Source organism: Moschus berezovskii, chromosome X, assembly GCF_049115385.1.
Source record: "Moschus berezovskii isolate FMDL1 chromosome X, NW_MosBer_1.0, whole genome shotgun sequence".
NCBI lineage: Eukaryota > Metazoa > Chordata > Mammalia > Artiodactyla > Moschidae > Moschus > Moschus berezovskii.
Genome location: NC_142488.1, coordinates 126,981,954 through 126,994,694, shown reverse-complemented (window position 1 = coordinate 126,994,694; position 12,741 = coordinate 126,981,954). Strand labels below are relative to the sequence as shown.

At 40.5% G+C, this 12,741-nt stretch overlaps 1 pseudogene; it reads right to left on the bottom strand.

Annotated features, from left to right (window-relative positions):
• Positions 1–2,153: 2,153 nt before the first annotated feature.
• On the bottom strand, positions 2,154–3,128 carry LOC129535067 (histone H3.3A-like; annotated as a pseudogene).
• Positions 3,129–12,741: the final 9,613 nt, after the last annotated feature.

The window sequence follows — 12,741 nt, the reverse complement described above, 5'->3', positions numbered from 1 at the left end:
CTGGAACATTGGCTACAGTCCAAGGGGTCGCAAAGAGTCAAACACAACTGAGCATGCACTCAGGATTATTGTTAGGTAATTCCCACAGCCCAAATTTACTACAGTTTGGGGCACTGAGTGTAGCAGTAAGTTTGGGCTGTTGGAATTACCTAACAATAATCCTTGAGTTCATGCTCAGTTGTGTCTGACTGTTTGCAACCCCTTGGACTGTAGCCTGCCAGGCTCCTCTGTCCATGGGATTTTCCAGGCAAGGATACTGGAGTGGGTTGCCATTCCCTTCCCCACAGGATCTTTCCTAACCAAGGATGGAATCCATGTCTCCTGCGTTGGCAGGCAAGTTCCTAACCACTGAGTCACCTGGGAAGCCACTAATAATAATCCTTGTGTCCTGGTTAGTGTTGTGTCCTCAACAAATCAATCTGAATAAAAAACGTATTTTAAAGGCAAAAACATATTAAAGAGATGTGCTATTTGTCAGCAGCATTCTTAACATGCCTCTCCCAAGGTAACACAGGAGAATCTCCCTAACCAACTTTACCAGGCATCTGGTGATGATTGGATTTCATAGAACTAATGGTTGTGAAAAGTAAGAGATTGTGTCTGGTTATGGTATGTATGATGTTTGGATGGCCTGAAATGTTGCCTACTTCAAAAGTCGATATTCGGGCGGTAGTAAACCTCTCTTAATGTATATATTTCCCCCTTTTGAGATACTAGAGCATATTGGCTAGGACAGAGGAAGTCATCTTATTTCTACTGTTGTTCAAGAAGTATGCAAATTTTTGAAGATTCCTGTAAGCCTCAGTCCTCTGGATGTGTAGAGCAAAGAATCAAACTCCTTGGCTAAGACTCAGCAATTTACCATGTTAACATGGCCTAGAACCTTATTTAAAATTTGAGTGATGCCTGCAAGCAAGCATGGAATTTCTCCCTTTGAAAGTCTGGCAGCTCTATGAATTTGGGTCTGAGATCACCAGGTCCTTTGTCTGATTTAACTGAATCTTCTCATAATCATGTGCAATACTTGGAAAGCTTTCTCTTGAGACTTCCTTGAAGGTCCAGGGGTTAAGACTCCACACTCCCACTGCAGGGAGGGCGGGTTCCATCCCTGGTCGGGGAACTAAGGTTCCACATGCTGTGAGGCGCATCCAAAAGTAAGTAAACACATACAGAAATAAATAAAATTTCTCTTCCTTTGGCCTGAGAAAGAGAAGGTCATCTTGATCAGGATCTTTAGGTTTGAATTAGTAAACCTGGGTTCACTTCCAGTTTTGGCAGTGTAGATTTTTAAAAAATTATTTTTAATAAAACATAGCCTGTGTAAAAGAGAAATATAACTTTTCTTTTAAATCTTGTTTTAAATTAAGTGCTTCTGATAGAAAAACTAGATATGTTAAAGGTCAAGAATCATAAAGTAGGAATTATAGCTTTAAATTTCATATTTATAGGAGGATACATTTATGAAACTCTTAGAAACTTATATATAAGACCACAGAAAATAGGATAATAATCAAATCCCTGGAAATATGGTAACTTGTAAACCATAAAATGATAGAAGTCAGGGGGCTGCTCTGGCGATCCAATGATTAGGACTCCATACTGCCAATGCAAGGGACACAGGATCCATCCTTGGTCAGGGAACTAAGATCCCACATGCCATGTGGCATGGGCAAAAGATTTTTTTTTAAAGGCTTCTCTCTTCCTTGGAAGCCTTGAGACTTAATGTCATAAGACCTGAAGGACCCATTGGAGGAAGTCTTCCGCCTCTACCAACTGGAAAACTTCATCTGTATAAAGGTATTCCAGTCAAAAGATGGGCTGAGTTGAATGCTTTTAAGAGCTGCTGATCACCCATATGGCTATAAAGGTAGAAGAGAAACTTAGCTGGATTCATGCTTCCCACTGCAGGAAAACTGCACTGTGGTTTTCACAAAGGACTTTTCTACAGCCATGGATATTGATACTGAACTCAATTGAAAAGAGATATTTTAGAAAATTGATTACTGTTCTCATAAGCTATATGGCTGGCCTACTCACAGCAGTGCTTATTCTAATTACTTTCAGAATCAAATTTACTAAGAAAAGAAACATTGTCACATAACTTTTTCTTTTTTTTAATAGTTTAATGTATTTTAATAGCAAACTTACAGGAACAGCACAGAGGACAGACAACATTAAAAACATGTACTTGCATGTAGGACAACTCACTTAGAAAAGTACAGTGAATGGATGGAATCTACCGTATGATAAAAATGCTACAAACACCATTTAGTTGCAGTCAATAAGAAATTTACTTGTTTTAAAAAAAATCCAAATGTTGGCATTGTCCAGAAAAATTTAACAGGTTTATTAATAATTGTTATAAAATTGAACTGCTGAAACTTGTTCACTGAAACATTTTGACTTTCATTAATGCTTTATGTCCCCGCATTTATATTAAAAATTCACACACAAATGAAAATGGAAAAACTGCCAATACCTGATTTCTGTTCCCTATTTTTCCACTTGCAATCATATACTTAGGTACCTTTTGACCCCATGGGAAAAAAATATCTAACATTCAGAACTATCAATAACAGGAAGAAGAGAATTTTTTTTTTAAAGAATGAAATGTTTCCCATCATAGTGGATTCTTAAGCATGTTCTCCACGTATGCGGCGTGCTAGCTGGATGTCTTTTGGCATAATTGTTACACGTTTGGCATGGATAGCACACAGGTTGGTGTCTTCAAAAAGGCCAACCAGATAGGCCTCACTGGCCTCCTGCAAAGCACCAACAGCTGCACTCTGGAAGCGCAGATCTGTTTTGAAGTCCTGAGCAATTTCCCGCACCAGACGCTGGAAGGGAAGTTTGCGAATCAGAAGTTCAGTGGACTTCTGATAACGTCTAATTTCACGGAGTGCCACAGTACCAGGCCTGTAACGATGAGGTTTCTTCACCCTCCAGTAGAGGGCGCACTCTTGCGAGCGGCTTTTGTAGCGAGTTGCTTCCTCGGTGCTTTACCACCGGTCGATTTGCGGGCAGTCTGCTTTGCACGAGCCATGGTATAGAGACCTCCTTACTTACTCCACTTCTCCTTCGGCTGGAGCTCGGCGAGCTAGAGGTGGCGCTGGCATTGGAGAGCGACGGCGGCGCAGCAGCGGCTGCGAACACAATTGAAAGTCACATAACTTTTTCTTTCTGCACTCATAATGGTTCCCGAAACCACATATTTCCAATCAACTCTAACTTGTGCTCTCAGTTTGGACTTGATCTCGATTTAAAATCTAACAGTCCAATTATTGGCAGAGTACAAGTGGGACCACCTTCATTAATAATTTTTGATTGTTGTTGTTCAGTCACTCAGTTGTGTTTGACTCTTTGTGACCCCATGGACTGCAGCATGCCAGGCTTCCCTGTCCATCACTAACTGTCGGAGTTTGCTCAAACTCTTGTCTATTGAGTTGGTGATGCCATCCAACCATCTCGTCCTCTGTCATCCCCTTCTCCGCCTGCCTTCAATCTTTCCCAGCTTCAAGGTCTTGCATCTATGTACTTGAGCTCTAAATTTAACACAGAATATTTCACCTGGTTTGATTGGAAAGTTGATGTAATTTTAAAAATCGTCTAATTAACAGACAAATGGAAAGCTGGCATCTACAGATAGAAACTGCAGAAGATAGGTCTGATTAACACTTGGAGACAAGTCTGTCCAGTCTCAGTATGACTGGATAAACAAAGGTGGATGCCTATTATCTATAGTATTCAATTGACTGTCACAATAGTGTAAGTATTGATTTAGACCAGTGTGAAAACAGCCCATAAGATGGGTTTGCCATCAAGATGTAAAACATTAGAATCATGTACATGAAACCCTAGAGTTTCAATCTGTATTCTTGAACTGGTGTCTCATAATGAGACTTTGATACTGGATGATGGATGTGTGTCTCTTTGTATTTCACATCTGAAAAAAAATTTGGAAAGATGAAACAGTTATTGAAAGGCCTAGCATCATGTAAATGTGATGTTACTTGTATAATCAATGGAAACTCAGGATAAATTTATTGCCCTTAAAAGGAAGACTCTTTGGACTTCCCTCATGGGATGCAGTTTCCCAAAATTAAAATTTATTAAGAACTACTTGATGCTAAAGCTGAAACTCCAATACTTCGGCCACCTCATGCAGACAGTTGACTCACTGGAAAAGTCTCTGATGCTGGGAGGGATTGGGGGCAGGAGGAGAAGGGGACGACAGAGAATGAGATGGATGGATGGCATCACCGACTCGATAGAGATGAGTTTGAGTGAACTCCGGGAGTTGGTGATAGACAGGGAGGCCTGGCGTGCTGTGATTCATGGCGTTGCAAAGAGTCAGACATGGCTGAGCGACTGAACTGAACTGAACTGAACTGAACTGAAGGGGCTTCCTGGGTGACCCAGTTGTTAAGAATCTGCCTGGCAATGCAGGGGACAAAGGTTCGATCCCTGGTTTGGGAAAATTCCACATGCCAAGGAGCAACAAAACCTGTGCACTGCAACTAGAGAGTCCACAGTCTAGAGCCCACTAGCCACAACTACTGAACCCATGTGTTGCAGCTGCTGAAGCCCACATGCCTAAAGCCCATGCTCCGCAACAAGAGAAGCCACCACGAGAAACCTGCTCACCACAACTAGAGAGTAGCCCCTGCTCACTGCATCTAGAGAAAGTCCTCAAAAAGCAACGAAGACCCAGTACATCCAAAAATAAATAAATAAATAAATAAATATTTTAAACAAGGAAGACCCTTTTTTAAAAAGCTTATTTTATTAAAGCATAGTTGATTTAATGGGCTACACAGGTGGCTCTGTGGTATAGAATCTGCCTGCAATGCAGGAGATGTGGATTGGATCCCTGGGTTGGGAAGATACCCTGGAGAAGGAAATGGCAATCCATTCCAGTATTCTTGCCTGGGAAATCCCATGGACAGATGAGCCTGGCAGGCTACAGTCCGTGGGATCGCAAATGAGGCGGATATGGCTTAGCGCCTCAGCACACATGCACGTAGTTGTTAATTTCTATTGTACGTGTAAATCAACTATACTTCAATAAAAATTAAAAAAAAATTTCTAATGTACTGCAAAGTGATGCAGTTATACATATATAGACATTCTTTTTCATATTCTTTTTCTATTATGGTTTATCACAGAATATTGAATATAGTTCCCTGTGCTATAATACTTTGTATCTGCTAATTCCAAACTCCTAAGTTTTCTGTTCTCCTCCCTTTCCCCTTCAGTAACCATAAGCTCGTTTTGTATATCTGTGAATCTTTTTCTGTTTTGTAGATAAGTTCATTGTAGATTAACTTGTTTTTATAGATAAGTGTCATATTTTAGATTCCACATGTAACTGATATCATATGGTATTTATCTTTTTCTTTCTGACTTAGTACAGTCTCTAGGTTCATCCATGTTGCTGCAAATGGTATTATTTCAAGAAGGTTAATTCTCCTTGTTGAAGATAAAGTATGAGATTTCCTTCTCCTTTTTCTCAAAGGATTTATTTTAGAAAACTTATAATAATAAGCACTTTCTCATCTCTTTGAAATTTGTTTTATTTTAAAAAATTATTTATTTATTTTAATTGGAGGCTAATTACTTTACAATATTGTGGTGGTTTTTGCCATACATTGACACCTCCTTTTTTAAAATTTTAATTGGAGGCTAATTACTTTACAATATTGTGGTTTTTGCCATACCTTCACATGAATCAGCCATGGGTGTACATTTGTTCCCATCCTCACCCTCCCTCCCACCTCCCTCCCCATCCCATCTCTCAGGGTCATCCCAGTGCACCAGCCCTGAGCACCCTGCCTCATGCATTGAACCTGGACTGTCGATCTATTTCACATATCATAATATACATGTTTCAATGCTATCCTTTTGAAGACTATAGACTTTTGCCAGCTTTGTGACCCAGGAAATTCTCTCTTACGGACCTGGGAACCAACTCTTTGATGTAAACCTCAGGAGAGATTGCCCCCTTATCTCCTAGTTTCTGTGGGAGGGGTAGGAGCCTAACTTTGGTAGGTACTTCACTCAAGTTGCAAAACTACAACTTGCCATTAAGATATGAGACGTTTGTTTTTTAACTTGATAAATTTGCTAACACAGATGATCACCCCAATTACCAAGTAAAGTTAGGATTAACTGTGTGACAAATGGTGCTGAAGAAGTAATTACCGTTTAGGGACTTCCCTGGCAGTCGAGTGGTTAGGATTTGGCACTTTCACTGCTGGGCCCGGGTTCAATTCTGGTTGGAGAACTAAGATCCCACAAGTGGCATGGCAAGGCCAAAATAAACAAAAATAAAAACAAACAAACAATGTGTGTAATAGGTTTTTGCCTGGCCATACAAAAGGGTGAGATTGACTCTGATGCTGGGAAAGGTTGGGGGGGGGAGGAGAAGGGACGACAGAGAATGAGATGGCTGGATGGCATCACCGACTCTGTGGACATGAGTTTGAGTGAACTCCGGGAGTTGGTGATGGACAGGGAGGCCTGGCGTGCTGTGATTCATAGGGTCGCAAAGAGTCGGACACAACTGAGCGACTGAACTGAACTGAACTGAACTGACATCCTGCTAAGTCACTTCAGTTGTGTCCGACTCTTTGTGACCCCATGGTCCTCTTTCCATGGGATTCTCTAGGCAAAGAGAGTGGAGAGGGTTGCCATGCCCTCCTCCAGGGGAATCTTCCCAACCCAGGGATCAAACCCGTGCCTCCTGCATTGCAGGCAGATCCTTTACCATCTGAGTCACCAGGGAAGCCCATGTTTTTGTACATAAAGATTTATTTCATTTCTTCTGAAATTTATTTTTGTTAGTGGTGTGAGTTGGTGATCTAGCTCTTTTCCAGATGGATAGTCAGTTGTCTCAACATCATTTATGGAGAAGTCAATATTTTCCCTGTAGATTAAATTAAATTAAATTAATTTTTATTTTGGTCATGTCACACGGTATGCAGAATCTTTAGTTTTGGTATGTGGGATCTTAGTTCCCCAACCAGGGATTGAACCTGGGCCCCCTGCTGTGGAAGTGTGGGTTAAGGAATTCCCACCCTATTGATTTTTTCTTTTTAAAATATTTATTTTGTTTTATTTTGTCTGTGCTAGGTTTTCATTGCGTGTGAGCTTTCTCTAGTTGCAGTGAGTGGGGGCTACTCTCTAGTTGCAGTGTGTGGGCTTCTCATTGTGGTGTCCTCTCTCATTAAGAAGCACAGGCTGTGGCACTCGGGCTCAGTAGTTGTGGCACACAGGCTTAGCTGCCCTGAGGCATGTGGAATCCTCCTGGACCAGTGATCGAAACCATGACCGCTGCTTTAGGCATATTCTTTACCACTGGACCTTCTTTTTTTTTTAGTTGAATTTATATTGGAGTATAGTTGCTTTACGATGTTGTGTTAGCTTCTACTGCACAACAAAATTAATCAGCCACATGTATACATATATCCACTCCCTTTTGGATTTCCCTCCCATTGAGGTCACCACAGCGAATTAAGTAGAGTTCCCTGAGCTATATAGTATGCTCCTCTCAGTTGTCTATTTTATACATGGTATCAACAGTGTATATATGTCAATCTCAACCTCCTAATACTCCCACCACCCCCTCACCTTTCACTCTCGGTATCCATACATTTTTTCTCTATATCCATGTCTCTATTTCTGCTTTGCAAGAAAGATCATATACACCATTTTTATAGATTCCACATATATGCATTAAAATACATTTGTTTTCCTCCCACCCTATTGTTTTTAAATACCATGTTTAACATATACAAAATTCCCACATGTGCATGGGTTAGTTTCTGGGCACTCTATTTTTAGGGAAGGTACTGATTTGTTCACTTAATTCTGAGTCAACACCACACGTGTTTAATTATTGTACCTTTATAACATTTCCTTATGGAAAGGAAAAGTGTCTTGTAGGTAAAATCAATTTTATTTAATTTTTATTTTTTAAAATAGTCTTCTCTATTTGAGAGGAAATGTAGCATGACCCTGGATGAAATTACCTAGGGAGACATAAAAGGAATCCAAATTGGAAAAGAAGAAGTAAAACTCTCACTGTTTGCAGTTGACATGATCCTCTGCATAGAAAACACTAAAGATTCTATCAGAAAATTAGTAGAGCTAATCAATGAATATGGTAAAGTTGCAGGATATAAAATCAACACACAGAAATCCCTTGCATTCCTATACACTAACAATGAGAAAATAGAAAGAGAAATTAAGGAAACAATTCCATTCACCGTTGCAACGAAAAAAATAAAATACTTAGGAATATATCTACCTAAAGAAACAAAGACATATATATAGAAAACTATAAAACACTGGTGAAAGAAATCAAAGAGGACACTAATAGATGGAAAAATATACTGTGTTCGTGGATTTGAAGAGTCAATATAGTGAAGATGAGTATACTACCCAAAGTAAACTATAGATTCAGTACAATCCCTATCAAGCTAACAACAGTATTTTTCAGAGAACTAGAACAAGTAATTTCACAAATTGTATGGAAATACAGAAAATCTCGAATAGTCAAAGCAATCTTGAGAAAGAAGAATGGAACTGAAGGGATTAACCTGCCGGATTTCAGGCTCTACTACAAAGCCACAGTCATCAAGACAGTATGGTACTGGCACAAAGACAGAAATATAGATCAATGGAAGAAAATAGAAAGCCCAGAGATAAATCCATGCACCTATGGACACCTTATCTTTGACAAAGGAGGCAAGAATATACAATGGAGAAAAGACAGTCTCTTTAACAAGTGGTGCTGGAAAACTGGTCAGCCACTTGTAAAAGAATGAAACTAGAACACTCCCTAACACCATACACAAAAATAAACTCAAAATGGATTAAAGACCTAAATGTAAGACCAGAAACTGTAAAACTCCTTGAGGAGAACATAGGCAAAACACTCTCCGACATAAATCACAGCAGGATCCTCCAAGACCCACCTCCCTGAATATTGGAAATAAAAGCAAAAATAAACAAATAGGACCTAATTAAAATTAAAAGCTTCTGCACAGCAACGGAAACTATAAACAAGGTGAAAACACAGCCTTCAGAATAGGAGAAAATAATAGCAAATGAAACAACTGACAAATAATTAATCTCCAAAATATACGAGAAGCTCCTGCAGCTCAATTCCAGAAAAATAAATGACCCAATCAAAAAATGGGCCAAAGAACTAAACAGACATTTCTCCAAAGAAGACATAAAGATGGCTAGCAAACACATGAAAAGATGCTCAACATCACTCATAATCAGAGAAATGCAAATCAAAACCACAATGAGGTACCATTTCACGCCAGTCAGAATGGTTGCTATCCAAATGTCTCCAAGCACTGATGGTGGGAATGCAAATTAGTACAGCCACTATGGAGAACAGTCTGGAGATTCCTTAAAAAACTGGAAATAGAACTGCCAAATGACCCAGAAATCACGCTCCTGGGCATATACACCAAGGAAACCAGAATTGAAAGAGACACATGTACTCCAATGTTCATTGCAGCGCTGTTTATAATAGCCAGGACATAGAAGCAACCTAGATGTCCATCAGCAGATGAATGGATAAGCAAGCTGTGGTACATATACACAATGGAGTATTCAGTTCAGTTCAGTTCAGTCGCTCAGTCGTGTCTGACTCTTTGTGACCCCATGAATCACAGCACGCCAGGCCTCCCTGTCCATCACCAGCTCCCGGAGTTCACTCAAACTCATGTCCATAGAGTCGGTGATGCCATCCAGCCATCTCATTCTCTTTTGTCCCTTTCTCTTCCCACCCCCAATCCTTCCCAGCATCAGAGTTTTTTCCAGTGAGTCAACTCGTCGCATGAGGTGGCCAAAGTATTGGAGTTTCAGCTTTAGCATCAGTCCTTCCAATGAATACCCAGGATCGATCTCCTTTAGAATGGACTGGTTGGATCTCCTTGCAGTCCAAGGGACTCTCAAGAGTCTTCTCCAGCACCACAGTTCAAAAGCATCAATTCTTCGACGATCAGCTTTCTTCACAGTCCAACTCTCACATCCATACATGACCACGGGAAAAACCATAGCCTTGACTAGACAGACCTTGGTTGGCAAAGTACTGTTTCTGCTTTTTAATATACTATCTAGGTTGGTCATCACTTACAAGGAGTAAGCATCTTTTAATTTCCTGGCTGCAATCAGCATCTGCAGTGATTTTGGAGCCCCAAAAAATAAAGTCTGACACTGTTTCCACTGTTTCCCCATCTATTTCCCATGAAGTGATGGGACCAGATGCCATGATCTTCGTTTTCTGAATGTTGAGCTTCAAGCCAACATTTTCACTCTCCTCTTTCACTTTCATCAAGAGGCTTTTGAGTTCCTCTTCATATTCTGCTATCAGGGTGGTGTCATCTGCATATCTGAGGTTATTGATATTTCTCCCGGCAATCTTGATTCCAGCTTGTGCTTCTTCCAGCCCAGCGTTCCTAATGATGTACTCTGCATATAAGTCAAATAAGCAAGGTGACAATATACAGCCTTGACGTACTCCTTTTCCTGTTTGGAACCAGTCTGTTTTTCCATGTCCAGTTCTGACTGTTGCTTCCTGAGCTGCATGCAGGTTTCTCAAGAGGCAGGTCAGGTAGTCTGGTATTCCCATCTCTTTCAGAATTTTCCAGAGTTTATTGTGATCCACACAGTCAAAGGCTTTGGCATAGTCAATAAAGTAGAAATAGATGTTTTTCTGGAACTCTCTTGCTTTCTCCATGATCCAACGGATGTTGGCAATTTGATCTCTGGTGCCTCTGTCTTTTCTAAAAGCAGCTTGAACATCTGGGAGTTCATGGTTCACATATTGCTGAAGCCTGGCTTGGAGAATTTTGAGCATGACTTTACTAGTGTGTGAGATGAGTGCAATTGTGCGGTAGTTTGAGCATTCTTTGGCATTGCCTTTCTTTGGGACTGGAATGAAGACTGACCTTTTCCAGGCCTGTGGCCACTGCTGAGTTTTCCAAATTTGCTGGCATATTGAGTGCAGCACTTTCACAGCATCATCTTTCAAGATTTGAAATAACTCAACTGGAATTCCATCACCTCCACTAGCTTTGTTAGTAGTGATGCTTTCCAAGGCTCACTTGACTTCACATTCCAAAATGTCTGGCTCTAGGTGAGTGATCACACCATCATGATTATCTTGGTCGTGAAGATCTTTTTTGTACAGTTCTTCTGTGTATTCTTGCCACCTCTTCTTAATATCTTCTGCTTCTGTTAGGTCCATACCATTTCTGTCCTTTATCGAGCCCATCTTTGCATGAAATGTTCCCTTGGTATCTCTAATTTTCTTGAAGAGATCTCTTGTTTTTCCTATTCTGTTGTTTTCCTCTATTTCTTTGCATTGATCACTGAGGAAGGCTTTCTTTTCTCTCCTTGTTATTCTTTGGAACTCTGCATTCAGGTGCTTATATCTTTCCTTTTCTCCTTTGCTTTTTGCTTCTCTTCTTTTCACAGCTATTTGTAAGGCCTCCTCAGACAGCCATTTTGCTTTTTTGCATTTCTTTTCCATGGGGATGGTCTTGGTCCCTGTCTCCTGTACAATGTCACGAACCTCTGTCCAGAGTTCATCAGGCACTCTATCTATCAGATCTAGTCCCTTAAATCTATTTCTCACTTCCACTGTATAATCATAAGGGATTTGATTTAGGTCATATCTGAATGGTCTAGTGGTTTTCCCTACTTTCTTCAATTTAAGTCTGAATTTGGCAATAAGGAGTTCATGATCTTAGCCACAGTCAGCTCCTGGAGTATTACTCAGCAATTAAAAATAATACATTTGAACCAGTTCTAATGAGGTGGATGAAACTGGAGCCTATTATACAGATTGAAGTAAGTCAGAAAGAAAAACACCAATACAGTATCAGTTCAGTTCGGTCACTCAGTCGTGTCTGACTCTGCAACCCCATGAATCACAGCACGCCAGGCCTCCCTGTCCATCACCAACTCCCGGAGTTCACTCAAACTCATGTCCATTGAGTCGGTGATGCCATCCAGCCATCTCATTCTCTGTTGTCCACTTCTCCTCCTGCCCCCAGTCCTCAACGCATATGTATGGAATTTAGAAATACGGTAATGATAACCCTGTATATGAGACAACAAAGGAGACACAGATGTATAGAACTGTCTTTTAGACTCTTTGGGAGAGGGCGAGGGTGGGATGATTTGGGAGAATGGCATTGAAACCTGTATATTATCATATGTTAAATGAATCGCCAGTCCAGGTTTGATGCATGATGCAGGATGCTCGGGGCTGGTGCACTGGGATGACCCAGAGGGATGATATGGGGAGGGAGGTGGGAGGGGGTTCAAGATGGGGAACACATGTACACCCGGGTTGGATTCATGTCAATGTATGCAAAACCAATACAATAGTGTAAAGTAATTAACCTCCAATTAAAATTAAAAATTAAATTAAATTAAATTTAATACACATGAAAAAATGCTCAACATCCCTCATAATCAGAGAAATGCAAATCAAAACCACAATGAGATACCATTTCACACCAGTCAGAATGGCTGCTATCCAAAAGTCTACATGCAATAAATGCTGGAGAGGGTGTGGAGAGAAAGGAACCCTCTTACACTGTTGGTGGGAATGCAAACTAGTACAGCCACTTTGGAGAACAGTGTGGAGATTCCTCAAAAAACTGGAAATAGAACTGCCATATGATCCAGCAATTGCACTCCTGGGCATAC